This window comes from Phyllopteryx taeniolatus, chromosome 16 (assembly GCF_024500385.1).
Source record: "Phyllopteryx taeniolatus isolate TA_2022b chromosome 16, UOR_Ptae_1.2, whole genome shotgun sequence".
Taxonomy (NCBI): Eukaryota; Metazoa; Chordata; class Actinopteri; order Syngnathiformes; family Syngnathidae; genus Phyllopteryx; species Phyllopteryx taeniolatus.
The window spans coordinates 14,221,826-14,239,855 of record NC_084517.1 but is presented as its reverse complement, the minus strand read 5'-3'; the positions used below and the strand labels follow the sequence as shown (position 1 = coordinate 14,239,855).

The 18,030-nt window shown below is 40.4% G+C and overlaps 1 long non-coding RNA gene across 1 annotated transcript; it reads right to left on the bottom strand.

Annotated features, from left to right (window-relative positions):
- Positions 1 to 3,334: 3,334 nt before the first annotated feature.
- Positions 3,335 to 10,293, bottom strand: LOC133466464 (uncharacterized). Its single transcript, XR_009784943.1, has 2 exons — positions 10,076 to 10,293; positions 3,335 to 6,929 (listed from the first exon to the last, which is right to left on the bottom strand). It is a non-coding gene; the product is annotated as an uncharacterized LOC133466464 (long non-coding RNA).
- Between the last annotated feature and the right edge of the window lie 7,737 nt (positions 10,294 to 18,030).

Genomic DNA, 18,030 nt, shown 5'->3' with positions numbered 1-18,030 from the left:
TTTATGTCCACTTGGGGTCGCCAACCTCACGTTTTACACTGTAGTATCTTGAATGTGTGTTGCCTTAAAAGGCAGGGCCTGGCCTGTTGAGTGACGTCGGTGTCAGCGAATAAGAGTGTGGAGTTGGCCATGTTGGCTCAGGAAAGCACTGGCTTTTAATTGGCTGACCATAATCCAGTCTGAGTAGTGGTAGTAAAATAATAAATAGTTCAGTGTTGAGTTACTCAGCGTAAATTGTGGCCATCGACAGCTCGGCAATGAATGAGCGTATAGTGTGTTGGTTTTTCTTACTGTTTGTTCAATAAAGCGATTGAAAGTGCACTGTTGGCTTTCTATCCATGATCATCTGAGGAGGGATTACAATTCATTATAACTACTAGTGGTAGGCTCTATTAGATTACCTAATGGTATTTACTTTACCCTAGATGTGCAGTTGCTTAAGCCAGCCTTGAACTTTATGTAACTTCTTTTTTAAATAGTGAAATGCTCCCAAATTTTGGAGATTGTCTTTTCTTAACCCACTCTTTCCTCCTGGCTCCCACTTGAGTGTGCAGTAACGGTCCGAAAAAAATGATTACCATATAGAGAAAAATCCGCGTTATAAAATGATATACAGTATGTACGATTTAAAAAATCAGTGGAACCCCAAAAAGTGAACCACAAAATGGCAACCGACGACTGTACAGCTGTCTGTCAGGTGTCTTAAAAGGCTGATTTTGTTTTTTTTGTGTAGTGGTTAACTTTAACTTTGACACTTGTATGACAGTCTATAATGTTAAAATGTTAATTATTTCTTCTACCATTAATAAATGTTTTATTAAGAATGACATGTTGAGTTTGGACCAAATTAATTCACTTTACATTATTTCCTATGGGAGAATGGGGTTTGAAATTGGAAGTCAAGCAGCGTGACAGAACAGATGGTTTTGACTTGACTTTGGTTCCACTGTAATGTGTAATGGAAGGACTACAGAGAAGGCGAAGAGGTCAGCTATGGGGGACCTTGTGTCCGTGTTAGATTGTTAGCCTTAGTGAGGACATTTTCCCCTTCAATAGTATTTAGTCGTTTGAAAGTTAAAGTTTGGGACTGGATTTGACGCAGGTCAAGGGGGCCCTCAGTGGCTATGAAGGTCCTCACAGCAATGCAAATACTACTGTATTTCAGTGGGAGTGCAGAGCTGTAGTCACGCTATGATAATGTGTGGCGTCTGCACAGAGCAGAGTGTGTTTGCTCCCACTTCCTCCCCCTACGGTGGAACAATCAGCGCCCTGTGTGATGTGCACGAATGCTGCAGTCATAATGGCAATTAAGTCTGTTCCCATCCAAAGTGGCGGCAAGCAGCAAAGGGCCAAACGAGGGAGAAGTAGGAAGACAATGATGTAGAAGTGTGCGCATTTTTGTCAGTTGCAGATTAGGATTAATGGTGTCTGTCTGGGGCTGAGCCCAATGTCTTATGACTTTTTATCTCTGTTGTGTTTAACTGTTGTTACCATGGTAACAAGAACCTTACTAAACTCATCGGCAAACCCGAAGAGGCAGGTGAGTCAGTGCATGGGTGTATCAAGGGAGGGGCACACACAAAGGTAAACTTTCAAACATGGAGAGGGGAAAAAAAAGAACATGTCTATCTCATGCTGAGAAACAGGAAGTCCTCTGACGCAGCTGGTTTTTTTTTCTACTCCAATAATGGCCCGTGTGACATTGTCACCATAGCAACACAAAGCAGCAAGGACAAACACCCAACTGAGTGACTGATTGGTTTGATACCGGTGTTTTAAGTGAGATTGGTGTTAGAACGACAAAACCTTTTAATTAGTATACTAATTAATTTCTCTCACTTTTAGTGTCACGTCTGCTTATTACTCTACAACAGGTGTGTGCAAACTTTGTGCTAAAGGGCCACATCTATTTTTTTAAATTTACATATTGAGATGAGGTAAAAGAAAATTGTTTATTCTCATAGTAAAATAATTTGTTCTCATTTTGAAGTTGTATTATTTATAGTTTGGTTATAATTATTAAACCAATTTTTTGGTAAAATAATTTTAAACATTAAATTTACATGTACAATTATTTTGTCAATGTTTAATTAAAACTCAATCAACTATTTAATGAGAAATGTATAAAAACAAAAAAAAATTGTAAGTGTAACATGTAAAATAGTTTATTTTACTAATAAAATAATTGATTCTCAATTTATTTTATTTATAATAAATTATGATTAACCAGCCAATTTATTAAAATAAAACATTGGTGAAAGTACAGTATAAGCATTTTTTAAAATTAATGTTCAACCATCAACCAAATATTTCATAATGAAATTTTAGGAAATAATGACTTTTCCCACCCCTGCTCTAGAAGGAAGAAAATGACTAGCACCATTCTGATGCAATATTTGTAATATGAGACAATAGAAGGCTTTCACAATGGAAGATTGTCTTGCTATGCCTTAATTGTGTGTGACATTGTTTTGACACACTGTTGTATCATACCATAATTTATTATTACATGATTATGAAGCAATTTTATACTGTGAAAACAGCCTCATGATGCTGTCTCTCCATTGCCATGGCAGCCCTTGTGTTGCCACCTGCGGCGGCATGGCATGGTAGAGTGGTCGTTTCGCAACCCAAAGTTGTGGGATCAATCCTCAGCCACTGTGACCATAGCCATGTATCCTTGAGCAAGATACTGAAACCCCAGTTTCTCTTGATGCTGCATTATCAGTAGGTGAATGAGGACACAGTGTAAAGGCGCTTTGACTACTCTGAAGGTAGAAAAGCATTATATTTAACATTTACTTTGGTGACGCTTTGTCACATGTCAGCTGGTCACTGCATTTGTCGAAGTATATTACACTTCACACCTGTAGAGGGAGTCCAGGAGCAAAATCAAATAGCCATGCTGTACCTATCGACATTTTGTATTTGTATGATTCATGACTGTAGAAGAGCCTTTTACTATTACCTGTAATGTGAAATATTTTAATAATTTGACATTGTATATCCCAAAGTTGATAATTAGAGTAACTACACTCACTTGTAATGCCTATCATTTGTAGGAAATATGGTAAAAATTTCATACTGCAGAGAAGACAAGCTTTCTGGTCTAAAATTGGATTTTTCTTAGAACAAACCATTAAACCTGGTTTTAAATGTGGATTTTTAACATCAGGCCAGGAAAAAAGGCTCTAGTGCCTTGACTGTGTGTGTGTGTGTGTACACAGCAATTTTTATTAGCAGTTCAACACCTGCAGAGATTTCTTGTTTCTGGCCAATCATGCTGCAGCAGAGTACAATTCAAGTGATTACAAACTATAAATGGACACTCAAATAAAAAAAAAAAAAAATACAATTTTTTTTATTTAAAATTCCAAATCACATACATTTAATCAGGCATATATTTAATATATATATAGATGTGTGTGTACAGAAAAAAACTCACCTCATTTTGCCATATTAATGCATAACTTGAATATGTCAAAATGTCAGTCATTTATATCATACATATGCATATATTTTAGGTATAAAGGTATAATGAAATGAGTGTAAATGAGACCACAGGCCCCTGTTCCTGCTGAACTGAGCCAGCCGACGTCACACACTGATTATCAGCACAGCAGGCACAGGAGACCGGCCCAGTAGGGTGTACTGTCTATACTGACACACATACAGTATATACATATATTTTTAGGTCAAACTATTTGGCCCAATTTTGTCATGCAAAAATCCACTGCCAAAGCAAAATCTAAATAAATGAATGAACGAATAAATAAATGTAATCCCAAAGTTTCACACATGTCCTTTTGAGAGTGAAGAAGGAGCTGATGACATTTCGTGTTTTCAACAGATTAGCAGTTATGAGCAGACGTCGTTATACCTGCTCTCATGAGCTGGGCGCAGCACATCACCCTGACATTGTCATAACACAATCGTGAGTCATGCGTCACATGCACGCAACACTGGCACAAGTACAATGAATAGGAAAAATACTTTTCTGTTTCTTTTGAGTATTTAGTATAGGGAGTTGTTAAAAAAAAGTTATGCTAGAACTGTACAATTTTACAGCAACATGCAGCCAGTAGTGAGACACTCAAAACATTCAGTAAACACATTTCATAAACTTAAGAGATAATTTTGCAACAACAATGCTATATTTTGCTATAGTTTAAAGTGATTTAGAGGTTAATACATATTATCATGGAAACACACCACTTTTCCTGTACAGTGAAGCCCCGTTCATTGGGTGGGATACGTTCCAGACTCACTCGCAATGGGTGAAAATCCAGTGGAGACGCCATATAAAAACATTTTAAAATAGCTTTAACCCTCCCACATTTGTTGAACACATTTAACCATATTTATACGCACTTATTTAGAACAGATTGTAAATGTATTTGAACATGTTAAAATTGCAAGCATAAAATTTATAGAAAATACTGTAGATATTGGAGTGTCTGTGTGTTAGATATTAATATAGAGGCGGGACTTAGTGGTGTGGCGTGTGATGGGGTAGTTATTCAACTGCAGATGGAAGCAGGGGTATATTGGGGGAGGCCTTTATACAAAAACAAATCGTAGCAGTGGAGTCATTTTTGGCAGTAAATACAAAGCATTACTTTCATGCCCCCTTTTCATTGTGTAGGAAACCACACAACACATGTTTATGGGAATGGAAATGAGACTATTCCACCAGCATAATATTGGTGTGCATGCAGAGCAGATCCTGGAATGACACTTCCATGACATGCGGGACATGCTGCACAAATTAATTACAAATAACCAATATAATGCATGTTATTAAAAGACAATTTGCTCATAATATGAAATCCTTCATTTCAATGGGTGTCCTTCCGTGGGTCTCTGCTGATGAAAAGCGATGGCAATCTGTGACCTTGATCCCCTGCAGTTTGCAGCCCCGTGGTGACAGAACTTAACCACTGTGAACATGGCACACTTTCAGTGTTCACATGTGTGCTAAGTCCTGCCACCGCACAGCCAAGTACAGTACAGTCATCGGTGGGTGTGTTTGTGTGCGAGTGTGCAAAACGAAAGGTGTGTGTGAGTGTGTTGCGTTCCTCATGCCAGCCATTGGAAATCCCTGGCAATGTGATTCAGTCTTAAGTCTCCAAAATCACTCTGCCAGGAATTCCCCTGGTCAACAGAGAAGGGTTGGGACGGGAAGCATCGTCGCCATATCTACAACACACCATAATAGTCCCCATTGCCCACTGCCCTTGCCTCGGCCCTGCGTCCTTGTGTGTGTGTGTGTTTCTTGTCAACTCCCAGACTTCCCGTGGCCTCTTATAAAAATAGCTTTTCAATGACAGAATGGAGAATTTGGTTAGAAGGAACTGGCCAGTCAAGTGGCACTCCCTCTAATAGATGTGCGCACCAGTCAGGTTTGCTCTTTCATCGTTGCCTCACGTACGTAGCAACGTGGTAATTTCATGCTATTCATTTTCTGTTACTGTAAGCAAAAAGACAAGGTAATTCTAAACATCTAACATCCACATTCTGATGATCCGCGTTCAATAAGAGGTGCTTGTACAACGTATGAGTCAGCAGGACACTTTTGGGGAAACTCCGGACTCTAAATAAGCTAAAGCCTGTCTGCTGGGATGTGGAGGGCAGCACTTGGGACACAGTGGGCACTCTTATCACCAATCTCCTGCAGAAACTGCAGGCATAACAGTCTGGAAACACAGTCCCAAAATAGTATAATAGCTACCTACTGTTTTATTTGATGCAAAGCCCAAAGCAAGTCTGTTTTGCTCCAATACTTACTGTATGTTCCTTTTTCGTTTATAACGCTAAATGTTAAAAAAAAAGGACAAGTTGTGATCAGGATCAGTTGTGATGGAAGATACCATTTGATACAAATGTAACGCTCTTTGAATTGAAACCCACTGGTAACAATTAGGGACTACTAGTTGACTATTTCAGTACTCCACAATGATGTTTAAAGTGTGACGTCGACTAGTCATTAATCACGTTTGTGACTTGGAATGCGCTAAATGAAATTAGAGAGTCCCCTTAGTTGATTTAAATTTTCGATTTCTGAATGTGCAGCTTTGGCAAGTGTGGGGGGAACCAGCAATTGGGGAAATAAGGAAGGCTTGAGCAGGATTTTGCACAATTTTTCACTCCACGCTATCAAAGTGGAATGAGAGCGGGAAAATCACCACAAATTCCCACCATGCAGAACCGGCTCCTGTAGTGGGCCGAGACCGAGGACAGGTTTCCCCCATTTGGCCAAGTTGTGCAAATGTTACCTTGCTGTCCCAGCAGCAACAGGCTGGCTTTCACCCAGACCATGTCAATGCTCGTGTACTAACATGTACGTGCTGCGTAAATTAAGTGTATAAGATCTCCATTGTCGGTGAATATAGATTATTGCAAAGCAATCCCTCCTCCTGTGAGTTTTTTTAAACTATAATACTGTCCTGAAAAAATATCAATGACTCCATCAGCGACTAGTTGACGATCACTGAACCTTCGTCGCATTAGTGTCGGCTAAGAAAAAATGTAAGTCATGCAACTCTGAGTAGAAATAACTGCCGCCAGTGGCTAAAAAAAATCTCTCATCCTCTCTCATTCTGTGCTATTTTCTTTGCCTTTTCATCTTTTCCATCGCTTTTCCGAGCTTCGAACCCGCAGCTGTTCCTGCCTATGGGCTCATTCCTTCCCTTTCCCTTCCCTTCCCTTCCCTTCCCATGTGATGACGCACACTGTCCAACACATCACCTCAAACGCTGGCTGTGTGATGTCTCACTTTTGCGTTTGGCCCGTCTTGTTTATTTTGTGTGTGGAGCCAGTCAACGCGACATGTAACGCTCCTCTCTACCGGGATGTTTATTATGGTTAGATGTAATCATAAGCTTCTGCGGAGCCGGCTGCGGCTCGACGTCGTGCCAACGTTGTGCATCCTGAGGAATAGAAGAGGAAAAATGAGTCTCAGTGAGTGATGATGGCCACAAATTGTACCTCAGTGGAGAATTTGCATTAAGGGCAAGTAGGGCTATGGAAAAAAGGAAAAAACTTTTTTAAATTCCAATACTATTTTTTTCTTTTCTTTAATATAGTAGATTTAAAAAGTACTATTATTTTTAGAACATTTGTTTCCCTGTCCTTTCTCTCCGTTGTGGTGCACTGGAGCTATCAGGCTCTGGTACACAGAATTCCTGCAAAATAGCCACATCTGAACGAGAAGCTCTGCCAGTAAGCCAACTTTTCATTTCACACAGAATCCAGCAAAGGTTAAATATAGATGCAACTGTGTGAACGTCAGCACCCGTTTCTATTGCGACATCTGTCGGACCGCGACATTGGTTTTGACACAACTGGGCTGGAGAAGTGAGTGTTGATTGTGAAGCTTCACACTTCTGTCCTGCCATTCACCATTTACACAGGAGTCTTCCAGACTCTGTTACGTCTCTGATACTACCTCTGAAGTTGGAATAATGGCAAAGCACCTTGTTCCCCCCGTTCTGTGTCAATGAAGTTCATATAAGACTGTAGAAAGATCCCCCAAAAACATGACTCAATCAGAGTAATTGTGTTGACTCTGCGCCTGCTACCTGGCTTAAGAAGAAGTACATAAATAGTAATACAAGGTATTATAGCTCAAACCTTTTGAGATAGAAATGACACTGTTTATGACAGTTGACACTGTGTGTGATCGATGTTGTTGATATTGGTGCACACGACGTGCTGGCGAGTGTAAATGGGGCCGCTGGCTGTTTTCACTGATTGTCTCTCCTCTTTGGGGTTGACTTTGCCGTTTACACAAGGGTACACGGTTAAGTGGAAAAGCCTGTGTTGAGACAGCTGGGTCTCAAGTCCTTGTTGTTTCAACACATATCTTTTCTCGGTGCCCTTGCGTGTGCATGCATACGTGCATATGGATTGACAGGCGGTGTGCCCGCCCACAAAACTATCAATAAACAAACACGGTTATGTCAGCGGCGCTACCGGGCAAACATGGCATGTGCGTTAGCTTGATCCTCACTCGGCCTCATAAAGCCCAGAATAGCACCAATATGCGCTGATATGACATCATTCACACCTCCAGGCTGGCAAGACCTTCACAGAGCAAACTGTGCAGTTGTGTACTTTAATAATATGATATACTAATATTGATAATACTATTTAAAGTGCAGTACGGGGGTGTCCCAAAAACATTACTCTTTTTTTGATTGCCCAATACTCAGTACAATATATGTTTTTTACTTGACACAATACTAGCATCAGTCGATGAGTTAAAAGAAAAAAAATTAAGACTGTCTGACAATTCTAAATGAAATGTCCCGCAATGTTGTCAAATCCATTGGTCTGCGTTAGCAGCTGTGTTTGTAAAAAGTGGCAACCAGTTTGAACATTTGCAAAATGCAGGAAAGAGTGAACTAGATTAGGGAGAAGATTGTTTTTTATATACCTTTCAATTATGTGTGTGTGTGTTATATATATAAATTTAACTCATTACACTTGTATCAATGTCAACAGACACCTAAATCAAAATAAAATATGAGTAATAAATCGAAGATTGAGTAAAAATCTTTTGGGACACCCTGTTTAAGCCATGGTACGGCTTTCCATTGCATCACAGGAGAGGACTTAACCTGATTATGTCTAAGGTTCAAACATAATGTCAACAGTGTGCAGGGGTTAAAATATCATCTAAATTCCGCTTTGAGTGTAAATACACCGTGTTTTGTTTTCATAATTGCTGATCTGTCTCTTGCACCCCTTAAAAACACTTTTGGCGGTTAGTGTGGAATTGCGGGAACTTACAACAACAACGTTTCTTCACCTTGAAGTTAGCAGTAGGAAGGCTTATTGCACATGCACTTCAATAAGGTGAAAAAGCAGTGCACCACTGCTGGATCTTTGAGGCCACACACCTTGGTGCCGTACCACACCCTGTAGCTGGCTTACTAGCAGACACTGTGTGTCTGGGTATGTGCGCGCTTGTCAGCGTATTCATTTCAGCTTGCGTGCGAGGGTGTAATTATTACTGAGACCGTGACATTCAACGACATTCAAACACTGACTCTCTGGCGCTCCGTGCTGGGTGCCTTTCGCTCCGTTCCACGCTGTAGTTGGCTGGGAATCAGTGGGACAGGCCACTTGGGTGACATTCATCTGTGGGAATTCCAGATGAAGGTTTTGCAGAGAGAAAGTCTCCCGGGACCACGAGCCCAACCCCGAGTTCTTGGTTCTGCTCTGTGTGTGTAACTTTATCCCCAGCCTGGTCTTTAGCCAGTACACCCTTACCGCCACCAGGCCTCTACTTAGTCCACAGCCACCCTGCTGCCATGAACCGCACATGCACAAATGGAGGCAGGACCATGCATGCACTTTTATTCCACTACGCCATCCCTTTCCTGAGTCTGCTCCCATTTTTGTGGGCCCTCCTCCTATTTTACTTTCCCAGCATTCATCTAAATGATTCCCCAATGGGATACCTGTCCCATTGTCACTCAGTTAGGCTCCACTTTGGAGTACTTCCAGAAGGGGAACCAAAAAATAAAAAGTACATTCCTTTCATGGACTTTTGGGATCCTACAGGGCCTCGGAACAATGAGAGGAATGTTTGAGTGACTCCAGCCTCGTGTCACCATTGCCGTAGCATCCGTCTCTGCGCCTCAGCGACTTTTAATGACCCCGATCACAGCCGCTGTGATAGACGCGTGGACAGGACGATGACACGCATCCACATGGAAGTTCGCCAAGGGTTGCGCAGGAAGCCGACAAACAGGTTGAGGAGAGCCAATTATGTCATTCACAAGGGTGGAGTTCAAACTGGCAGACAGACGTGGAACCATCCCATTCAAAGAAACTATTTATGTCTGACCTTTGTAATGGAGACGCTTCCACTCAGACAATACAAGAGGTGGTGCACTTGAATGAACGTTCAAGTCCCCTATCAACAGGTTGCAGCCTTTGCAAAATGATGTGAGCCTCACTGGGGAGGACGCACAGTACAACACACAACAGGAATGTGTACAGATTTGCCAGGTTATGAAACAATAAAACACCAAAGGTGCCCTCCTCAGGGGAATGGTGCACCTACCTGAAAGAGCATTGTTACTCCTTTCTTCCGTCTCCCGTTGACTCTCACCATGCTCTCCAGTGGTGTGGCTCAACTACATAGATGTCAGCCCCTCTCTCATGCTCTCGCTCTCGCTCTCTCTCCCTCTCCTTCATGTGCAGTCTCTATCTTTCTCCTTGAGCAGTGCAGACACAAGTGTGTGAGAACGCGAGTGTGTCTGGGTGCCAGACGGGGTGAGAGTAAGTGAGTAGGCGGGTCTGAGCCCAGTCCAGGGGATTCCTTTATGACGATGTCAGAGGAGAAGGGCCCTCCCCTTCCGTGTGTCTCCTCTGTCTCGCTCCCAGCAAGCAGTACACCCCCCCCCACCCCCCCACCCTCTCACTCACTTTTCTCCCCCACAGGAAAGGGGGCAGGGAGCTAATTGGCCGCACAGCCGCTAATAAATGAGCAAAGGCAGTCGGAGTCAATAGCAGGCAGGAAATGTGCAGAAGTTCAACAGACAAACATGTTGAGACACTTTCTATTGGACCCCTTTTTATGTACACTTATGTACTGTATACTTAAAACACATTCGTTGTTCAAAACATCTCTTTTATTATCAATGTTGGATTTTTGTACAGCTTGGACTGATCCATTTGTTTGGTGCTTTACCAATTAACACCATTACTAGCAAAGCATAGAAACTTACACCAAAATATGAGTGGAAGACATGCTTTGATAAATCGACAGATGTCCTTGGACGTCAATAGAACATAACCATAAGGAGACTATTACACATTCTCTATTACAACCCCAATTCCAATGAAGTTGGAACGTTGTGTCAAACAAATAAAAACAGAATACAACGATTTGCAAATCATGTTCAACCTACTATATTTAATTTAATACACTACAAAGACAAGATATTTAATGTTCAAACTGATAAACTTTATTGTTTTTAGCAAATAATCATTAACTTAGAATTTTATGGCTGTAACACATTCCCAAAAAGCTGGGACAGGGTCATGTTTACCACTGTGTTACATCACCTTTTCTTTTAACAACATTCAATAAATGTTTGGGAACTGAGGACACTAATTGTTGAATGTGGTTTAGCATTGTCTTGCTGAAATAAGCTGGGGCGTCCATGAAAAAGACGTCGCTTGGATGGCAGCGTATGTTTCTCCAAAACCTATATGTACCGTTCAGCATTAATGGTGCCTTCACAGATGTGTAAGTTACCCATGCCATTGGCACTAACACAGCCCCATACCATCACAGATGCTGGCTTTTGAACTTTGCAGCCATAACAGTCCGGATGGTTCTTTTCCTCTTTAGCCCGGAGGACATGACGTCCACAATTTCCAAAAACAATTTGAAATGTGGACTCGTCGGACCACAGAACACTTTTCCACTTTGCATCAGTCCATCTTAGATGAGCTGGGGCCCAGAGAAGCCGGCGGCGTTTCTGGGTGTTGTTGATAAATGGCCTTGCCGCTTACATTTCTCCAGATTCTCTGAACCTTTTGATGATATTATGGACCGTAGATGAGGAAATCCCTAAATTTCTTGCAAATGTGCATTGAGGAACATTGTCCTTAAACTGTTTGAATATTTTCTCACGCACTTGTTTGCAAAGAGGTGAACCTCACCCCATCTTTGCTTGTGAATGACTGAGCAATTCAGGGAAGCTCCTTTTATACCCAATCATGGCACCCACCTGTTCCCAATTAGCCTGTTCACCTGTGGGATGTTCCAAACAGGTGTTTGATGAGCATTCCTCTACTTTCTCAGTCTTTTTTGCTACCTGTCCCAGCTTTTTTTGGAGTGTGTTGCAGCCATAAAATTCTAAGTTAATGATTATTTGTTAAAAACAATCAAGTTTATCAGTTTGAACATTAACTATCTTGTTATTGTAGTGTATTCAATTAAATATAGATTGAACATGATTTGCAAATCATTGTATTCTGTTTTAATTTATGTTTAACACAACGTCCCAACTTCATTGGAATTGGGGTTGTAATATGTCAAGTTAAAAGGAATCAGATTCCTGTTTTTAAGCCCAAAATTATTCCATTAGATGCTTTGGTATCTGTCGACACAATTACCTCGTGTTTAGTACGTTTACCTCACAGTTCTAAGTTTCGGGGTTGGAATCTGTGTGGAGTTTGCATGTTCTCCCCGTGTTTGCATGGCTTTTCTATGCATTTTAGGTTCATTGAAGATTCAAAATTGTAGGCGTGGGTGGTTATTTGTCCAGTGTGTACCTGGCCTCTCGCCTAAAGTCACCTGGGTTAAACTCCAGCTTACCCGCGACCCCAGTCAGGACAAGTGCTATAGAATATGAATGGATTAATTGATATCTTTTAACAGGAAATGAAACATAAAGGCGGCAAAGTAGATAAGCTAAGACTTTGATCTCATAGTGGGGAAACGCAGTAAAAATTGTGTGAAGAGATGTTAATACTTACCATTTACATTTTTATTTGATTTCAATACATAAAATATAGCCAAGACCTAAAATAATGATTATTGCTCTCAATGATGCTCCAAGTTCCCAGGACCCTTTAGAATACTGCAGTGCAAAAGATTGTTTCTTCCAAATTATTTTTCATCTGATCTTGTCTTTTACAACTTTCTTGTCTTATGACAACAACAACAACAATGAAAATACGTATTCAACAAATAAAAATTCAATTTAACTCAGTCAATTAAAAAATATGGTTGCGATTGTAATTTAAGGTATGCCTAATTTGAGGTTTTGTGACATATTTGCTGAACCTCACCTGCTATGATTGGGAGGCCCCACCCCCAAACACACAAATACACACACTGAGGGCTAGCATCACAGTCTTCTGAGGGGCGCTATTAGAGGCTTTACAACTTCCCTTCAAGCTTTTGTGTGCGTATGTGTGTGTGAGAACAACAAAGTCCTACACAGACAACTACGCCCCTGTAGACGTCACGCATTCCACTTACACACACATGCACACACACAAGCTTGTCTCTTAGCAACACATACATCGAGGCCAAGTGAAATGACTGTGCCAGTAACACACATGACCGCAAACACATTTATTTTTAAACGGGATGATGTTCGTTTTTTGTCCTCTCAGGTACTTTACAGTTGAAGTTTGTAGTTATTTTGCATTATTGTATTTACTCTAATGATCACTACATGTACAGAAACAGCCAGATAATTCAATATGTAGTAAGCATAATGGAATTGAAGAAAAGTTTCCATGTCTTTTTTTGTGGTCAAAACTGGGATGCACGCTGTGCACACTCCCTTCTAATATGGCCTTACGGACATGACACTTAAAATTTGTACTGTAATTAGTCAGAGGGCAGATTAGACCAAACAATGCTCTCCGAATGTAAACGTCACAGAAACATGCGAGGCCACTCCCAATTGAGTGTAATGAGCTCAAATGATCTTTTATGTTAATGTATAAGAAGGCACTATTTTATTTACATTTTTTTGTGAGCAGAAAACACGTTTAGTAGTTGAATTTTATGCATGATTAATTTCTGAGAGGCCCATTGAGCTGGCTCAAATATTTGTATCAAAAGATGAATTTAGTTTGAAAGTCCTCCCTCCTATTCAAAAGGGTGAAACATTGACGGTTCACTTAAATTGAAAGCATTTGCATTAAAGCATGTCATGATGCTGGATGGTCTCTCTTTGTTTTTATGACAGTTGGTCAAGGGAATTCAAATTTAAGTGCCTTAATTTTTCCGTATGTATGCTTGGACACAAGTGTGTCAACCAACCACGTGAGATAATAAGCTGGCTGTCCATCTTGGTGTGTGAGTGAGTCATTGTGCGACTCTATTCTTGGCCGCAATGTCTGGGAGACAAAAAAATATATATTAATAACACTTCCGTTGTTATGTGCTGTCAGATCAAATTATGCATCAAACAGTCAAAAATGTTTGTTTTTTTAAAGTTGAAAATAAATAAAAGAGGGGAATTCTCATATTCAAAATATCAAACTTTCCCTAATGTAATGGATAGAAGATTACATGCAATAATGTGCTTCTGTCAAGCTGCATATGTCTTCCTCTGCCTCTTCCTGTGTCCTTGGGCCTGATCCTCAGGGGTGGATGGATCTTATAAAAAGGTAAGCCCTATATTCCATTTAAACTTTTCCCTGGAATAACTAATGGAAACTTAAATAATCTGTTCTGGGGTCAAACTGTCGCCATCACAAAATGTTTCTACAACCCCAATTCCAATGAAGTTGGGATGTTGTGTTAAACATTAATAAAAACTGAATACAATGATTTGCAAATCGTGTTTGACCTATATTTAATTGAATACACTACAAAGACAAGATATTTAATGTTCAAACTGATCAATTTGATTGTTTTTAGCAAATAATCATTAGCTTAGAATTTTATGGCTGCAACACGTTCCAAAAAAGCTGGGACAGGGTCATGTTTACCACTGTGTTACATCACCTTTTCTTTTAACAACATTCAATAAACGTTTGGGAACTGAGGACACTAATTGTTGAAGCTTTGTAGGTGGAATTCTTTCCCATTCTTGCTTGATATACAGCTTCAGCTGTTCAACAGTCCGGGGTCTCCGTTGTCGTATTTTACGCTTCATAATGCGCCACACATTTTCAATGGGAGACAGGTCTGGACTGCAGGCAGGCCAGTCTAGTTCCCGCACTCTTTTACTACGAAGCCACGGTGTTGTAACACGTGAAGAATGTGTTGCACAAATTGCACGTAAAGAACTCCGTCCGGACAATAACAATACAGGATTAAACGATAAATAAAAATCATAAAAATGTTGAACTCAAAATTCTATTTAAACATTTAGTTGATCTGGACTGACCACTGACAAATTTACAAAAGACTCAACTTGGACTTGGTATTCCAGAGACGTGACTCAACTTAGACTTTAAGTAATTGACTGGACAAGTCTTGCCTGCTTACATTTGAAAATCTTCATTTCCAAGATGGTGTGGTATTTTTTATTTATTTATTTTTTTTAATAAAGGAAAACTACTTCTTGCATAGTGTGGCGGAACCTATCAACCCACAAGTATTCTATGATGCGGAGTGCAGGGGCCACTTCATGAAGCAAGTATCGCAAAGGAGAATATTACATTTGGATTCAAAGATTATGTTTTGCAAAGTGGCCAATGTGCAAATATATATTGTGACTGATTATGACTTGATTTATGACTTGCTTAACCAGACAAATGCCTCGACTCGACGAGCTTGTTTTTGCCAGAGTAACCTGGGACTAGTTTGAAACTTGAGGGTTAAGACTTATGACTTGTAGATATATGACTTACTCCCTCCCACCTCTGGTATATATGTCACCAATTGGTGACATCAGGCTTGCTTTTCCAAGTTATATCGGATCTGTACATTTTTGCTGCAATTGCATTGGCAGATGTCCGATACGTATCGGATTTTTATCTACATTTGGAAGAAGCCTGATTCTGATCCGAAGATATCCCATCCTATGCGTTTTCTTCTGTTTTTACGCCGCCATGACTCATATCCCAATTGTGCCGGTAGAAAGCAGAAAATCGGAATTGTCACTTGAACTGTGCAGTGTAAATCCAGCCTTACATCAGCACGGTGTCATTTAGCAGATGCTAAAGTGAGGCTTACGGTGGGAATTGGTGAGGTGTACGCCACTCCCAGCCATCAGTTCAGCAGCCATCTTGGCACTTCTTTCAGGCTGATGAAATAGTTTGAAATACCGTACATTAAGACTATTTCACAGCAAAAAAAAAAAAGGGCTTCAAAAAAAGAAAGAAGTAATGAAATAAGAACTGTACTACTTAAGCAAAATTATTTGCCAACAGAACAGAAAGATTTGACTTGGCAAAAGTTTTTAAAACAAGTAAGCATACAATGATATAAAAAGTCTGCACACCTCTGTTCAAATGCTAGGTTTTTGTTATATAAATAATTAGCCCAAGATGAATAAATTCAAAAATGTTTCCACCGTCAATGTGACCTATAACCTGTACAACCCAACCGAAAGAAATTTGTCTTAAAAGGGAAATAAAAATGAACAACTGAGATAATGTAGTTTCACAAGTATGCACATGTGGCTTTGTTAATTAAACAGTCACATTCAAACTCAGGCTAAATGTCCTTTCAAAAAAGCGTTTCAACAGTTTTTGCAGTCATATCAATACACATTTTACTATTTACAATTGTACAGTGGTACCACGATTTATAAGTGCCCCAATTTCCGTGTTTTTCAAATTATAAGCACCTGCTTGGATGATTTTTTTTTTTTTCATTTTTTTTTTTGCGACTTTCGGCTTGTCAGATCGTATTATAGTTACACTTTTTAAAACTTGCATTTCTTTACATATTACAGTTTTATTATGTTTTTATAGAATATAGTGCCATTTCTATTATTTTTGGGGAGGGCTGCAACAGATTAATAGCATTTCAATTCATTTCAATGAGGAATATTGATTTTAATAAACTAGTAAATTGAGTTACGAGCTTGGTCATTGTACTAAGTAAACTTGTAAGTCGCTGCAGTTGGTCTTTAGCTTAGCTCAAATGCTGTCAGCTACGTGAGCATCATAGCTCCTCATTAGCATCGTATTTTCCCCCTGCCAACAACCTGTCGGTTAGTAGGTGGCCTCCCTCCTCCAACTGTCATCTCCCTTCTCACCCTCGGCCGCTCCACCCTGAGCATCCCTATTCACTCCTGGAACACTTGAGCTCACTCCTTTTTATACGCCTCACTCACGCTGGAGCACAAAGCCAGCGAGCGGTGGGTCATAAAGTGCACGAAAAAGATCTTGCACGCATTGGACGGCGGCCGCGCCAGCCGTCTCCAAGGCTCTGACTGGATTCACTTGACTTTGATTGCTCTGTCCTTATTCTCTCTCTTTCTCTCGCTCACTGGTATTTATGTGTTGGCAGTTACCGTGGAGACAAGACACAGAAACACTGTGGCGGTAGACAGGAAGTGCTGTGGAACCACAATGGCGTCACTGCGGCTCTGCACTCGCTTGCCTCGCTCTCTCCCGTCTGCCTGAGCCAGCGTGCATGCTATTATCCTTAGCAAGGGAGACCACACGGCTCTGCTGCCGCCTCAATCACACTGTTGCTTTTTCAGCTGCGGGCCTCCTCTCCTCTCCCTCGTCAGCCATGTTTGCCGCGTTTTGGAAAAATCCCGTGTCTGATTTGTGGTGTCTGCAGTGCCCTACTTTCGCTGATTTGCCGGGAAGCGGTCTGTGGCTCTTCATTTTTTTGCGTGTGTTCGTCATATTAACGTTTAAACCATGAGGCTGTGTAGCCCAGCGACTTTCAAACTGGTTTTGTTGTCCGCAAGCTGTAGCTTGGCGGTCCGCAAAATAATTTGCCATAAATTACAGTGGTACCTTGACTTCCGAGTGCCCAACTTGCGAGTTTTTCGATATCTGAGCTGTTGCTTGGTAGATTCTTTTGCTTGGTGAGCCAAAATTAGTTTTTTGAATAAAAGATGAAATACTACGAGAATAGACATATTTTTGAAATTCCCTTGTTAAAATGTGACTTTCTTCCCTTGTTAAAGTTTGACTTTAGTATCATAATATTACATCTTTGTGTTGCAAAAATGTGACTTCATTCTCGGAAGATTACGACTTTTTAAACTAAATACGTCTTTTGTTCTTTGTTCTAAAAATTCTGACCTATTTTTTCCTCTCAAAAATACGACTTTATTCTTGTACATTTTAACTGTTTTTCTCTCAGAAATTTAGATTTGTTATCATGACATTAGACTTTTTTTCTCGAAAATAGGCAACTTTTGAATTCGTGTGGCATTTAGGGGTACACCTTGTAGTTATGTTTAATTGGCATTAAGATTATGAAGGTATCCTTGGAATTATGCCTCCGCTGGATGTTAAAGGTTTGACAACCCCAGCTATAGCATAAAGGGAGTCAACAGGTGACCCAGTGAGAAGGCATGCGTATGGTCCTATTGCAGAATCTTACATCAGAACCGCATTAGC